Below are 15,355 nucleotides of genomic sequence, written 5' to 3' on the forward strand. Positions count from 1 at the left end.
GCTCTAGCTACAAATTATATACTGTCCTACCAGATTTCCTCCCAACAAATAAAACAGTTAAAGTAATAGTGCCATCAATAGTTGCCATTTACTGGGTGCCAACTAGGTGCCAGATGCTTCCAGAAATTCTGAAGTATAGTTACCAACCTAACCTAGAATTCATAGATAAGGAAGTTGAAATTTAAACAAGTTAAGCAACTTTCCCAAGATTTGGCCAGGGCCCTGACTCAGAGCTCTCTGATTTAATAGCTCATGCTCTTAACCGCTGCCCATTACCCATTACCCATTGTCCCACCTCCCAGGATTCACTCATTCCTTCCTTTAATAAATGTGGCACACTCGCTCTGTGCCAGGTGTGTTTTAGATACAGCAATAAACAAAATGCTACAAATTTCTGCTGTCTTGGAGCTTACAGCCCATGCTCTACACATACATTTCAGGGGCTATTAAGTGCTAGGAAGGCTAGAACAGGGTAGAAACTTCAATAAGTGAATGCCTCTCATCCTTCCTCACCTCCAAAAATGCAGCTTGACCTCTCAGTTATACTTTTTTTCTTCATTACTGTTATTCCCAGCTTGTCTTTTATTCCTATCTCATGACAATCCTCTTATTCTTGTAAACCCTTCCACTCTCCTCTTCACAGGACATTTCCTAGATCTCAATGTCTTTGTGAAAATCTCTGTCTGATGATACCATATGCCTAAAAGCCCACTGAAGAATTATACTGAAAGGCAGCATTTGCAGTTTCAACTCTGTGTGGCCACACAAAATCTTTGCTTCTCTAAATTCTTGCAAAAAATAAGAGCTATATCATGCACATTATCTCCATCTCTTTGTTTACTTCAGTCATCTCAGTGATACTTGGTTTAAGGTTTTCCTCTCTGCTTTAACTTTTATCATTGTTCTTAGTAATTTTTGCAACCATGTGGCTGAATTAGCCAACAGCAACTCCAGAACATATCTCATCTCCACTGTATACATGCAACCATGGCCGTAGCCGGGACTTCACCATCACCCCAAGCTCACACACCTCTGAAATCTTAAAGTTCTATGTCCAACCTATCCACAGTTTCCTATCCTTCGAGTTACTGTGTTTGTACTAATAACATGTTTGTTTCCCAATTTTAGTGAGACTTGAAGTTTATTGACTTCCCTAGTCTAACCCATCAGTCAGCCTCTTCCTGTCCCCATTTCCATGGGGACAATAATCCAGAACTCAAACCACTCTTTCATGCATCATATTGTTGTACCAATCCCGTGATCCCCACTACTTAAAATGGATAAAACATGAAACTCTGTAGGTCCATGTCACTGCAAGTTAATAGTGCCCAGTAGGCCCTTAATATTGCCTGAAAATACTGTCATGTTCCTAATCAGCTTGTCCCTTACTATCCAGAGTAACATACCATTTTACCTGTGTCTCCCAAGCTCCCTATTAATGTATGTATGTAATCCATACTGAGCTCTAGGCCTCCCATCATGCTTTACAGAGAAGACAGAGACCATCAGGAGGAAATTTGGCCAACCTCATACTCACCACCCATATGTTTGCTATATTTGCTTTCCATTCATTTTTTTCTGTGGTTTCTCTAGGCAAGATATTCTATCCTTCTTTCTAAAGCTAATCCTGCCATCCCTTCCAGTTCCCATACAGCAGTGGTTCAATCATTTATTCTCTTATGGTAAATTCCCTGACTTCTCCCTCTTCATTGACCTGTTCTTTTTTGCATACAGGGCTGCTCAAGCCTCTGCCGGGCAAAACATTTGCCTTTAACCTGCTATCCCCTTCTAATTTGCACTCAGTCTCTCCCCTTTTAAATAGAAGTCAGTTCAAAAAAATAGTCTGTTAATAAGTATTTTAATTACTTATCATTCACTTCACTCTTTTATTCTTGCCATCTACAACCCCACTCCAACTACTTCATTGAAATAATTCTTCTAAATGTAGTTCTTTGCATAGAGAACTTCTGGTTTATACTTGTTGTCCTATCATAGTCATTAGTAACAATCCCTGCATTAGTCAGGATTCTCCAGAGAAACAGAACCAACAGAATGTGTAGACAAATTGATAAATAGATTTACAGGTAGATAGAAGATGGATAGATAGATAGATAGATAGATCAGAGATAGATAAAGAGAAAGATAGAGATGATACAGATGTAGAGATAAATGATATAGTAGAAAGGGCTTTATTACAATTATTGAAGCTGAGATCTGCTGTCTGCAAACTGGAGAGCCAGGAAAGCTGGCTGTGTGTAGTTCCAGTCCAAGACCAAAGGCCAGGAGAGTTGATGGTGTAAATTCTAATCCAAGTCTGATGGTCTGAGAACCAGAATTGCCAATGGTGTAAATCCCAGTTTGAGGGCTGGAGAAACCAATATTCGCACTCACCTGACTCAGGTGGAGAAATGGTGAATTCTCCCTTCCTCTGCCCTTTTGTTCTATTCAGACTCAACTGATTGGATGGTGCCCACCCCAACTGGTGAGGGCAATCTGCTTTACTCAGTCTAATGATTCAAATGTTAATTTCATCTGGAAACACCCTCACGGACACATCCAGAAATAATGTTTAGCCAAATATATGGGCACTGCATGGTCCAGTTGAGTTGACGCTTAAAGCGACAATCACAGTCCCTTCTCTCTCAAATTTATTCTATTTTGATGATGATTTATATCATCACTCAACTTTTTGATCCTTATTTACTTGACTGCATTGCAGCGATTACCTCTGTGACCCAGCTCTTTCTTTGAGCTCCTTGACTCCGGAAGACCACTCTCACGTGGTTATACTCTGACTTCACCAGCTAGTCCTTCTCAGTCCCTTTGACAACATACTCTTTCTTCCACTTCTCCTTGAAAGTTAATATTTCTATACCTTTATCTCTTGGCCAACCTGACAAATACATCTATACTAATGATGACAACAACTATTATGACTATTCAATAATTCCCTATTGTACATGTCTAAGTCCAGATCGCCCTCTTCCTGACTTCCAGGCTTTTATATATAACCACTTACTGGAATTTCTACTTGGATGCCAAAAAATATGCCATAAACAGAACCCATCTCAAAGTGAACCCATTAGCTTCCTTCCAGATCTGCTTCTTTTCTCAGATTACCCTAACTACATAGTTGGCAACACCCATACCCATTCTTCAAATCAGAGACTTGAATATCATCTTTGACTCATAATCTTCCCTTACTCCCCTATTCCACATCAAATTTGTCATCAGTTACAGTTATTCTGCTCTTTTGGAGTACTTCCTAAATTTGGGGAATCTGTTTATGTCAACTGTGATTTCCTTGGTTTAAGACTTTATTAGTTCTCACTTTGTTATTATAACAACCTTTTATCTGGTCTCCCAACCTCCACTTTGAGCCACTAGTTTGATCTTTCTAAATCCTGCCATGCCTTCACAGTGACTTTAGGCAACACCTTTATCTAAGTCTACCCATCTAGTCCTTGCACTGTATATACCAATATACTCAACTCAAAATTGCTGATTTGAGCCAAGTCTCTCAGGCTTTTGTATATACTTCTTCCCCTCCCTAGAAGAACCCTCCTAACCTTTCCACTCTTATGTGGCCTCAATATCAGCTGCCTTTGAAAGTCTTCTAGGCTGGGTTAGGTAGTTCTTCTTACACAGCATCTGTTGCCTCCTTTCACCACAGAACTCATCTTCCTATAGTGCTAATTGGAAAGTTGGTGTTTGTCTCTATTACTAGACTATGAACTTTGGGACATCTCTGCATTCACTGTGCCTAGCTTAAGACTTGGCATAGAACAGGCATTCAGTTAAGGTTTGTTAAGTAAGTCAATGAATGGATGATGATCAGCCAATTAGAAACAATTTCTGCCACAATAGATGGAGTACAGGGGCCTGGGTGGCCCAGTCAATTAAGCAGCTGACTCTTGGTTTCGGCTCAGGTCAGGATTTCATGGTTCCTGATTTCAATCTCTGACTCTGACAGTGCAGAGCTTGCTTGGGATTCTCTCTTACCCTCTCTCTCTGCTTTTCCCACACTCAGATGCACGCTCTCGCTCTCTCTCTCTCTCTCAGTCTCTCTCAAAATAAATAAATAAACTTTAAACAAAAATAATAGATGGAGTACATTTGAATAAAACATTTATATTATATATATACATATATATGTATATATAATTTCTTTTCTTAAAAAAGATTTTAGTTCAATCCAGAGACTTTACAGTGCTGCAGAAGTGCTTAAGTTACTTGCTAAGTTCTGCTCCATAGTCCAGGACTTCCATTTCACACTTCACCATTTAACACCTGTAGCTTCATTTTTTTTCTTTGTTATTTATTATTTGATCATTAAGTCATACCCTGCTGTCTGTTATGGTTATATTAAGGCTGTGCTTGTGCAGTATTTCTAGCTTCCAGAAATGCAGGCCAGCCAGTATAGACATTCTTTTCTTGTACAGCCACCTGCTTCCTGAGACATATGTTTCTCTCTTTTCTAATACTTGTGTTTCTGAAGCACTTTTAATCTAGACGTTATTCTAAAGACCCTTGATATTAGAGTTTTACTTCTCTTTTAAACTCAAAAGGATGAGGGGGTAAATCTCGTTTTCTTGGCTAATTGGTGAAGTAAGATATTTTATACTTTGTTTAAAAGAAAAACAACGAAAGGGAAATAAGGATCTGTCATTAAAATGGGAAAAGGAAATCTTCCTGTTTTAGCCATGCTATCCCAATTGGAAAGTATGAAATAGTCATTTGCTACGAAAGGTCTAAGCAAGCATCAACAGGAGATTTGATAAAACGTTGAACACAGAAATATCTCATGCTTATTACCTCACAAAACAAAACAAAAATCCATATTGAAACATGGCAAATTCAAGTTGGAAAATGAAAGAAGTTGTCACCTATGGAAAACCTAGCTCACTTTATCCCTACGAAGAGTTTTGGGTGGAAGGAAATAATAAAAATATTTTTTATTCCACTAAATTTCTGTTGCTAAGTGTTAGAAAGCTTTCCCTTGCTCCCATTAGATCAAAAGTCTCTAAAACTTCATCCATAAAGAATCTTGTTGGTATCTGACCCTCTTCCTTAATCTTCACTGTGCTTTTCATAGCCTTACACAATGGTAAAACTGGGGGGTGGGGGGAAGACTATGTAAAGACTTTGTATATGCTGCAGTGAAACTTAAGGTAATGAGAAATTATATAAAATATATTTAAAGGTGTGTCCAAAGAGGGTAGGGCTTGAATTACTCATCCAGCCTCCCATCCAATCCAGCAATCTCATTCAGTCTCTCTCTTCAGAATTCCTCGCAATAGAGGCATGTTTGGATGTGTCTTAACCTCAAGGTTCTTTCACTTTGTTTTTAGTCTCTGCAGACTCTTTTGTGCAGGCCTAAAAAGCATTTAATTAAAAGTTCATATAATTTTTCCATAAGTTTATTTTAATTAAGAGGAAATTTTAGAATAATCTTCCGTACTTCTATAAACAGGGGCACATCTTATTTCTTTAATATAAAGAAAAACCTGGCATTGGAAAAAGACTGTAACATAAAAGAAGAGGCCAAAGAAAAAGATTAAAGGAAACATTTCAATTAATTTTCCCACAGAAGTTAGAAATGAGTTTACAACCATGTAATAAGGGCAGAATAACATAAATGGAAAACATTCAGAAAATGGGAAAGTGCTTTAGGAGATTAAAGATATGAGAGAAGAAGTATAAATAGCCAATAAGAATGCTGTAAAATAAAGTTGACGAATTGACTAAGAAAGTAGAACCAAAAGACAAACAGAGGGGGGAGGTCAGAAAATGACCAATATGGGACATCAACCTGCAACTTATAGGGGTTCTAGAAAAATAATCTTTCAAAAGAATCAAAGAGGAAATTATTGATGACAAAATACAAGGAAGTTTTCCATTTTCTAGAACTTAAGAACATGTGTCTGTGATTTCAAATTTCTCAGCAAGAACACCCTAAATGGAAAAAAGAAAGATGGGGGAGAGGGGAAAAAGAGGAAAGAGGGAAGGAAGGAAGGAAGGAAGGAAGGAAGGAAGGAAGGAAGAAAGAAAGAAAAGATTGCAAAAGCTTCCAGAGAGACAAAAAAGAAAGTCATTTACCAAGGATCAGTAATCAAAATAGTATGAAACTGCTTAGCTGCAGTGCTGGAAGCTAAAATAAGAGATAGTGAAAAAATGACACACAACCCGGAATCCTATAGCCAAAGTACCAATGGCTGATAAAATAGAATAGAGATATCTTCAGACATGCAATGCTTCAAAACATCCATCTCTTACACACCTGTTCTCAGAAAGCTACTGGAGAATGCACTCCAACAAAATTAGGGAGTGAATCAATAGGGCAGAAAACATGAAAGCAATGTGAGATCCAAGACAAAACAAGGACAAGACGGCTGTGAAAAAATCCTGGAAGATCTGGCAATTGACAAGGAAGACTAGAAAAAGAAAATTGAAAGCTCTTGGGGAAATATTAAAGAACTCAAAGAAAAAAAAATCATTAAATTGACCTCTTATTTGATGTGTTTGGTCAGTTCTTTCAGAGATTTTTATGACTGAAGAATGCATAAGTAAATGAACTAAAAAAGAATTATTAACTTTTAAAAAGACCTCAAAATGCAAAATGCAAAAATTGTAAAAAATACAGGAAAGTCACTTTATTATATCAAGTGGCTTAGCAGTTGACATCTATATAACCAAAAATATTGTAAATACTGAATACCGACTTAGTCAAAAGTGGCAAAACAACTGTTTTAGAATGATAGGGGAGAGTCCCATGTACACCTGAGAGAGGGCTGTGGGAGGGATGGGGGTAAATATTGTCTGTAGTAAAAAATCAAATAATAAGGTCTAACATTTTTAAATAAAGAAATATTTTGCTATTTAGACAAATGGAGAGGAATACCAGAAGCAAAAGCAAAAAAAGTTCACATTGAGAAGTGGAACTCAAGGATGGAGAATGTATGATAGATGGACCACTTGCTTTACTTGAAACCTCTGTACATAGTTTAATTCAAACAAAATTTAAACGCATGGCTTAATGTATCCAAGAAGAAATATAAAACTTAAAACTCTATTAACCTTCAAAGGCTCTGGCCTCTTCATGTAATAGTGGCTCTTCCATCAATGGCATAATTTCTGCCAGTTCTGCCAGAGAAAATCAAGTCTTGTGTGGTCCCTTACCTGGAACCCCACCTGCCTCTCTCCTGGGGGTTCTTCCAAGTTTAACTCTTGAAAAACCAGGTCATTCATTTACACAGTAATACACTACATTGCTTTGGTCATCAATTTGAGCAGCACAGGCAATGCTCTTGATGTGCATTAAGTTTGCAACTCTAAATATTCACTGTGCCTTTCACCCCTTTTCACGTAGACTTCTGATGAAGTCTCAGAGCCACCGATGCAAGCCCAGATCATTAGAACTGGGTGCCTCAGTCTGAGAGAGCATCTTATTCTTACCTAAGGAGGCACATGTCCTCAAGTCTGCTCTCAGCAGGGGAATCTTTGGAATTTACCCCTCACTAACAAGGAAGGGTTCCAGCTAGCAAGTTGTAAACCTCATCAATATGTCTTTTAAGCCCTTCCAACCCATACACTATACAGAGAACAATCCACTGTGGCCAAGAAGAACCAAACCCACAAGCAAAAAATAAATCATTAGTACACAAAAAATTCTGCGAATACAAGATCGGTTTGACAACCCTTTGAAATAATCATGCTTTAGTACTCACAAGAATGTGTGACAAAAATACATTTCACAATATTGCAATGAACTATTTTAAATTTTATCTAAACTTGGTGAGCTCTTGAGAGGTTTTTACACCTGTGGTAATTTGCCTCCTCATAAACATGTCTGGATTGCAGCACGTCTTGGCTTCTACTTAGTTTTCTCTTAGTATGGGACCCAACCAGAACTAAAAATTCCTTAGAAATCTCATGATGAAGTTTGTTTTCAGAAAGTTTCAAAGTGAATTACAATTGTATAAGCAGCTTTTAAGAATCTCAGTGAGAGCAAGATGAAAACTTTTCCCAAGTGTGACCGCAGATGTAATTCCAACAATTGTTCTAATGCACCCAAACCCATTGTTACCTCTTTAGTCTTTGCAGAATCTAGACCTAAGCCATAGAGCACATTTCTCTCTGACTACAAACATCAGCTGTCCACTTGTGGAGGCTGATTTATGTCAGTCAAGACAGAAGCCACAAGGAAGCCAAAGTCACCATTTGTTTGCTGAAGTCTGGTACCATCTGGTGAATTTCCAGGAATTTAGGAACATTCTGTCTCTACTCAATGACACTAGACCACAGTGACCATTTGTGGGGGTCCAAAAGTAAAGCACATCTATGCCCAAGGAGGGAAAATGCCCCAACTCAAAGAGTTTACTCCTCTTTACACTCTTATGCCTGAGGAGAGATTCTAAGCTCATTATCTATTTAAAAGATGCAGACAACTTAGCTTGATATAAAAGTGAGTTGTTACCCAATTAACTGTCATAGAGGGTTGCTCTCCTTGTCAAACAAGCTCTCAGGGCTGCTGAAACAAATGACATTATAACTAGATCATAGTTAAGGAAAGACATAAGCATGTTAAGGAATAGGTCATCTCATCAGTCAGAAAGTGTATGCCAAGGAGAAAGCAAGAAGAAAGGCAAATAGGGTCTAATCAAAGTGATGATTTTTTTCAAAGGGATTTTCATAAGAATCAGTGGCCAGAAGAAAATTCTCAAATGGAATATTAACTTTCCATGACTCATGGCAAAAGAAATTGGGAGCACAACTAGCCAACAAGAGGAAATATTTCCTACAAGATATCCAACAAAACATGACTGATCACTTGACTTTTAACCATATTTTTGTACTGATTTATATTTTTTGGGTTTAAGAGATGGGGCCATTTGTCCAAAGAAATAAATTATTCTTAGAAAATATTCCAAAGGAGATGTTATGTCATATCAGATTTTGACAACTGAAGCCCCCACATAATAAATGACACACACACACACACACACACACACACACACACACAAAGAACATTGGGTCTCTAATAGAATAAATCACGTCATAATGAAGTTGAGTTCACAAGCTTTTCTAGTTATTTCTGTACCTTCAGCTAGCAAATGTTTACTGAATGAATGAATGAATGAATGAGTGAGTGAATAAATCTATTATGCTGTCTATAGCAATGACTAACAATATTAATAGTCTCTTATCTTAATTTCAACACTTCAGCCCTAGGAGGTTAGATTTAGAATTGATGGCAGATCACAATCTTAGCCATGTTAGACCAGGGGCAATCCTAAGGATATTCTCACCTTGCTCACCTCTGAAGAAGAATGTACCTAAGGCCAGAAGAAACTCAGAGAGATGACTAATTTTCCAAAATCTATAAAAGATTTTTCATCCTGATTTACAAATTCACTGGCACCTGTGACTAACAGTTTGCTCTAAAGCAAAATTCAGCATAAGGCAGGTCCATCTTGAACTCTATCCAAAGGGGTTTAATTACTGAATCACACACAAAAAATCTTGTTATAAAATGGATTTACCCAAAAGGCAGCCAGATGGCCTACTTCCAATGCATTAGTGAGGATAAAAAGAATGACAAACATGTTGTTTCCCCCCTAAGATGTTTGTTGTGTTGCTTAGAGGAGTCAAAACCCAGGTAATAAGAGGAAGTTGATGCCTGAGAAAGGAGATGAAATCCTGCATCAGCAACTGAATAGAATCCTTTGACTGGGGTCTCAGCAGATACTGGGGGAAGACCATTCCTCTAGACCAGGATCACTGTTTCCAGAAAATGTGGGTGCTACTTGCCTCCATAAGCAACTGTATCTTAGGAACAGAAATTTTAATTGACTGAAACCCACTGTGTGAAACTTAGAATGGAAATTGGGTTCTCCACCTCCGCAGCACCTTTATTTTGGGCTATGAAGCTTTGGAAGGACAGCAGGGAGTATAAACTGGCTATTGGTTGTCTCCTGTATTATTCATTTATGTGGGAAAAAAGGAGGGGGGGAGGAACAAAAAGAAAAAAAAAACCTTCCTGGTTCTGAAGAAGTTACACAAAAGATAACAGCACTGTTAGAGGGAGGTGTGCGTGTTAGCTTATGAAGTAAATGGACATTTTGTACATTTCGTGATGAAAGGAAGAGCAGTTGTCACCTGTCATCTCTGAGAAGAATGTTACCCATGAGAATTGCACCATCCCTCTGTACTGTGTAGCTTTATCCAACTCTGCAAAGGGATCTTCCAGAGGGCAGACACTGTGCTTTATTTACACTTGTTGCACCAGAGTCAACAGACTGCCTGGCACTTAGTAGGTTCTCAATAAATATTTGTGGAATGGAAAATCAGATGAACAAACGAAATAATGAATCCATCCTGTTTACACTTCTGCATTTTGTTAAGTTTATTTATTTATTTTGAGCGAGAGATCGAGCAAGAGCACACGAGTAGGGGAGGAGCAAAGAGGAAGAGAGAGAATCCCAAGCAGGCTACCAGTGCTAACAGCATGGAGCCTGATGCCAGGCTCGATCTCACGAACCCTGAGATCATGACCTGAGCCAAAATCAAGTGTCAGATGTTAACCGACTAAGCCTCCAAGGTGTTTAGTATACTAAGCCCTGTATACTTCTGTATTTTTTAAAAAACACAAAAGTACATAGGCAGAGCATATTACAGAATAGAAAAGAAAATGATTCGTAGGAAAGGATCTTAAAAAGCAGCAGGTTCAATGCCTTTATTTTAAAGATAAGGGAAACAAGACTTAGAGAAATTTAACATTTTATATTGACTAGAGATCTCAAGGTTTTGAAAAATACATATGGAATATGTGTGAATGCCACACTGTTTCAATCATATCCACAACTGCCCAGTTCTGTGATGACCTCCAACTCACTTCTGGGTTCCCTTCAAGTTTACTTGCCCAAAGAATGTAAACTATTTTAAAATTAGCTTCAGTAAAACCTAATTAAGTAAGCCGTATATGGAAATGGTTTCTAAAACACAAAAGGGCCTGGGAGAAATTGTACGTTAAAAGTGTGTCTTTTAGGTAGAAAAACTCACAGCGCTGCAGGTAGGTAGATAAGGATTCAAATTCGGGTGCCATTAACACTTTCTAGCCATGCAAACTTGGGAAAGTTAATCTTTGAAATTCAGTGTTCTGTTTTTTTTTGTTTTTTTTTTTTTTTAGTCAGTAAAGATTTGACATCTCATCTTTCAAAGTCATTACAAGAATTATATTAAATATTATATGCAAAAGCACATCAGTGCTTGAGGAAGCGAAGGAAAGGGGCAAGGTAAGGAGAGCTGGTTTTGCTTGGTGATCATGCATGTCTATTAGATGATCTGAGTTAAAATCCTGATTCTCTTAGAGGCTGTGCAACTTTGGGCAAGCTACTTAGCTTCTCTGTTTTTACATCTGTAAATAAGAAATTATAATAGTACATACGTCACAGGATAGACTCAATGATATCATAGTGGTGACATGGTAGTGTTTGGGCTCAAAAAATTGAGAGTTTAGCTGCAGAAATACAGCAGGTGTATCTGAAGAGATGGTAAGTAAAGGGGAAGCATATCAGGGAAACAGGTAGTTAGTTGTACAGGGCCTTTAAAAGGAGTATCACCGGGGTCATGAAGATCTACTTATTCAAATATTTACCCAGGTATGTTCATTTTTATTTTCTAGCATCTTTCTAAAAAAAAGCTGAAATTCTTTTAATCTGATGTCTTGGACTTATTAGTTGTAATTTGCCTTATTTTGATTTTGAATTTAAAGCTAGTATTCAACCACTGGCCTTATGCATGTACTTAAAATTAGCTAGTGAAAACATAAAATATTTACATCTCCACCCTTGCCAAACTGACTACAGCTGAACCACCCTTCCCTTAATACTGAGGCTAAACAGATGAGGCTTGCCCTGTGCCCTGGAGGTTAGAGCTCTCAGGCTGCAGCAGAATAACAACATAAATGAGTTCCAAAATGGAAAATTCTCCACCCTCCTAGCAGAGTTCAAACTCAGGACCTGACGAAGTCAATGGATATCACTAATGGGAGCATTTATATCGCATCACAAGTTCTAACTTACCTTCTTCTTGAGATCAGAATCTCCTGGTAGTGATTGGAGTATCTTTACTTAAAAGGTAGGAAGAGGGGCACCTGGGTGGCTCAGTCGGTTGAGCGGCCGACTTCAGCTCAGGTCATGATCTCGAGGTCCGTGAGTTCAAGCCCCGTGTCGGGCTCTGTGCTGACAGCTCGGAGCCTGGAGCCTGTTTCAGATTCTGTGTGTCCTTCTCTCTCTGACCCTCCCCCATTCATGCTCTGTCTCTCTCTGTCCCAAAAATAAATAAAACTTAAAAAAAAAAAAAAAGGTAGGAAGAAAGGAAGTATCCAGCCACTGAGCTTGGCCGATGTGCCTGGTAGAGTGAAATACTATTGTCAAGTCAGTCCAGTCCTCTGTGTCTGGGCCCAACATGGGTTCCCGAATGAGATGGGTTAAATTATAAATTTCACTCCTGATCCTTTCCATTTCAGTCAGATGCTTTGCATTTTACTCTTATTACTCATCACATTTTACTAGTAAATGACGTTTTTCTTTTATATATTTTACACATAGTACAATGTACAGAGCTTATGTGTGGAGTTGGTTGAATGTTGACAAATGACACACTTATGTAATATCACCCACTCAAGATGTACAATTCCTTTACTCCCTGAAGGTTTCGTTTCTAGACAATCATCCTCACCCCTTCCTGGAACTTTATTTTATTATTATTTTTTAAATTAATGTTTATTTTTTGAAAGAGAGACAGAGAGACAGAATGCCAGCAAGGGAGGGGCAGAGAACGAGAGGGAGAAACAGAATCCATAGCAGGATCCAGGCTCTGAGTTGTCAGCGCAGATCCCCATGAGGGGCTCGAACTCACAGACCTCGAGATCAAGACCTAGGCTGAAGTCTGAGGCTTAACCGACTAAGCCGCCTAGGAGCCCTGAAACTTTACTTTAAAGTTTTTATCACTTTAAATTAATTCTGCTTGAACTTGAACTTCTTATAAATATACTCATGCTGTATATACTCTTTCATGCTGTTTTCTTCTGCTCAGTATATTTTTGTGATTCATCCATGATGTTGAATGTATCAGTATTTTTGTTACTATTTTTTCATCAAATGAATATAACGCAAATTGGGTTCTATTTTTATCTTGATAGACACTTGATTGTTTACAGTTATTGGCTGTTATAAATACATATACCACAGGCATGAATGTACAAGTTTCTGTCAAATATATGTTTTCATATATCTTGGGTAAACACAAAGGAGTAGAATTGCTAGCCTATAAGGTAGGTAGGTAAGTTTATCAGGATCTACTAAACTGGCTAAACCACTTTACAATTCTACTAGATGTCTGAGAGTTGATTTGTTCCATATCACCACCAACATTTGGTATTGCCTATCTCTTTTGCTTTAGCAATTCTAGTGAGTGCAGGAAAGTTGCATTTCTTCAACGACTAATGATGAACATATTCTCATATACTTATTGACCGTTCATGTATCTTTTTTCATTAAGTGTCCTTTGCCCACCTTTTTGTGGTTTATACTTTTAAGTTTATACTTTTGTGGTTTATACTTTTAAGTTTGTGGTTTATACAGTTAAGACCTTTTGTATACATGGTGGATTAATGCATTGTAAATGTTTTCTTCAAGTGTATCACTTGTCTTTTCATTTGTAACAGTGTCTTTTCACAAACAATGTCTTTTCACATTTTTAAATGTTTGTTTATTTATTTTTGAGAGAGAGAGAGAGAGTGAGGGGCAGAGAGAGGGTGACAGAGAATCCCAAGCAGGCTCTGCACTGTCAGCGCAGAGTCCGATTCAGGGCTTAAACCCATGAACCATGAGAAGGTGACCTGAGCTGAAACCAAGAGTTGAACGCTTAACTGACCTAGCCACCCAGGCGCCCTCACAAATGAAAGTTTTTATCAATTTTGATGAAGTCCAATTGTCAATCATTATATTGTATTGTATAATTGTATTAAAACTATGTAGTATTTAATTATAAAGCACATCGTATTCTATTGTATATTTATAATTGGTTGACAATTGATGCATTATATTATATATGTTTGTCCTAAGACCTCTCTGCCTACCTCAAGGTCATGAAGATATTCTCATATATTTACTCCTATAAGCTTTGCAGCTTTAGCTTTTATGTTAAGGTCCATGGTCTATCTTCAATTAATTTTTCTGTATGCTGTGTAATACACAGTTTGTATATTTTGTTATGGCAGCCTGAGCAGACTAAGACAGCCCCTACCCTATTCACCAGGCACTAGACACATTAACCTCCTTTTAGTTCAAGTTCAGCTAATCCCTCTCAGCTTCAGGACTTGCTGTTCCTCCTCCCCAGAATTAGTTTCCAACTCTTTCCATCCTTTAGATCTCAATTCATATCTTATATACTCTAAGAACTCTCCTTGAATAACCTTATCTGAAAAAGACTTCCCCAGTTACTCTCTACCTAACCACCCAGCTTATATTTTTCACGGCACTTTTTTTCATCTGTATTCATTTATTTATTTACTTACCGACTTGCTTACTCACTGTCACTCATCACCACTCCCCAACCCACACACAGTCCCTTCTGAGCAAGGAACCACATATTCACCAGTTTACTGCCAGCTTGTAGCATGCCTGACTCACTGCCGGGATTCAATAAATATTTTTTGAGTGAAGAAATAAATGACCAGTTAATGAAGATTCTGTGATCAAATTAAATTCTTGCTTTGATAATTCAGTTTATTGGTAGACTTTATTGAGTGGCAACATAACATTGAAAAGAAAAGGATTAGGATATATTTTTTTAAAGGGGCAGATTCTAATCTGCCAGTGATTTCCATATGACTTTGCATAAGTCATTTACCCTCCTGGTTATTTTAAAATGGGTTTAATAAGGGTGCCTGGGTGGCTCAGTCGGTTAAGCGTCCGACTTCGGCTCAGGTTATGATCTCACCACTCGTGAGTTCGAGCCCCGCGTTGGGCTCTGTGCTGACAGCTCAGAGCCTGGAGCCTATTTCAGATTCTGTGTCTCCCTCTCTCTCTGACCCTCCCCCATTCATGCTCTGTCTCCCTCTGTCTCAAAAGTAAATAAACGTTAAAAAAAATTTAAAAAAATTAAATGGGTTTAATAATATTTATCCTACCTGCATGAAAGAGTAATTCTGAAACTTGAGTAGGGTTCTGTATTTAATTGAGTTTATATATTTATTGTAAAATACTTTATAAACATGAGGCATTGCTTCCTGTTAAGTACCAGACACCTTAGGGAAGAGAAATAATTTGAAATATACCTCTTTGGCATT

At 37.9% G+C, this 15,355-nt stretch overlaps 1 long non-coding RNA gene across 2 annotated transcripts in view; it reads left to right on the forward strand.

Moving 5' to 3' along the window:
* LOC125923669 (uncharacterized) overlaps window positions 1–15,355 on the forward strand; it is a 69,792-nt gene that overhangs the window by 16,929 nt on the left and 37,508 nt on the right. For both annotated transcript variants that reach the window (XR_007458123.1, XR_007458124.1), the window contains exon 3: window positions 11,189–11,294. This is a non-coding gene — a long non-coding RNA (uncharacterized LOC125923669). The remainder of the gene's footprint in view (window positions 1–11,188; window positions 11,295–15,355) is intronic.

This window comes from Panthera uncia, chromosome B1 (assembly GCF_023721935.1).
Source record: "Panthera uncia isolate 11264 chromosome B1, Puncia_PCG_1.0, whole genome shotgun sequence".
In the NCBI taxonomy this organism is placed as follows: domain Eukaryota; kingdom Metazoa; phylum Chordata; class Mammalia; order Carnivora; family Felidae; genus Panthera; species Panthera uncia.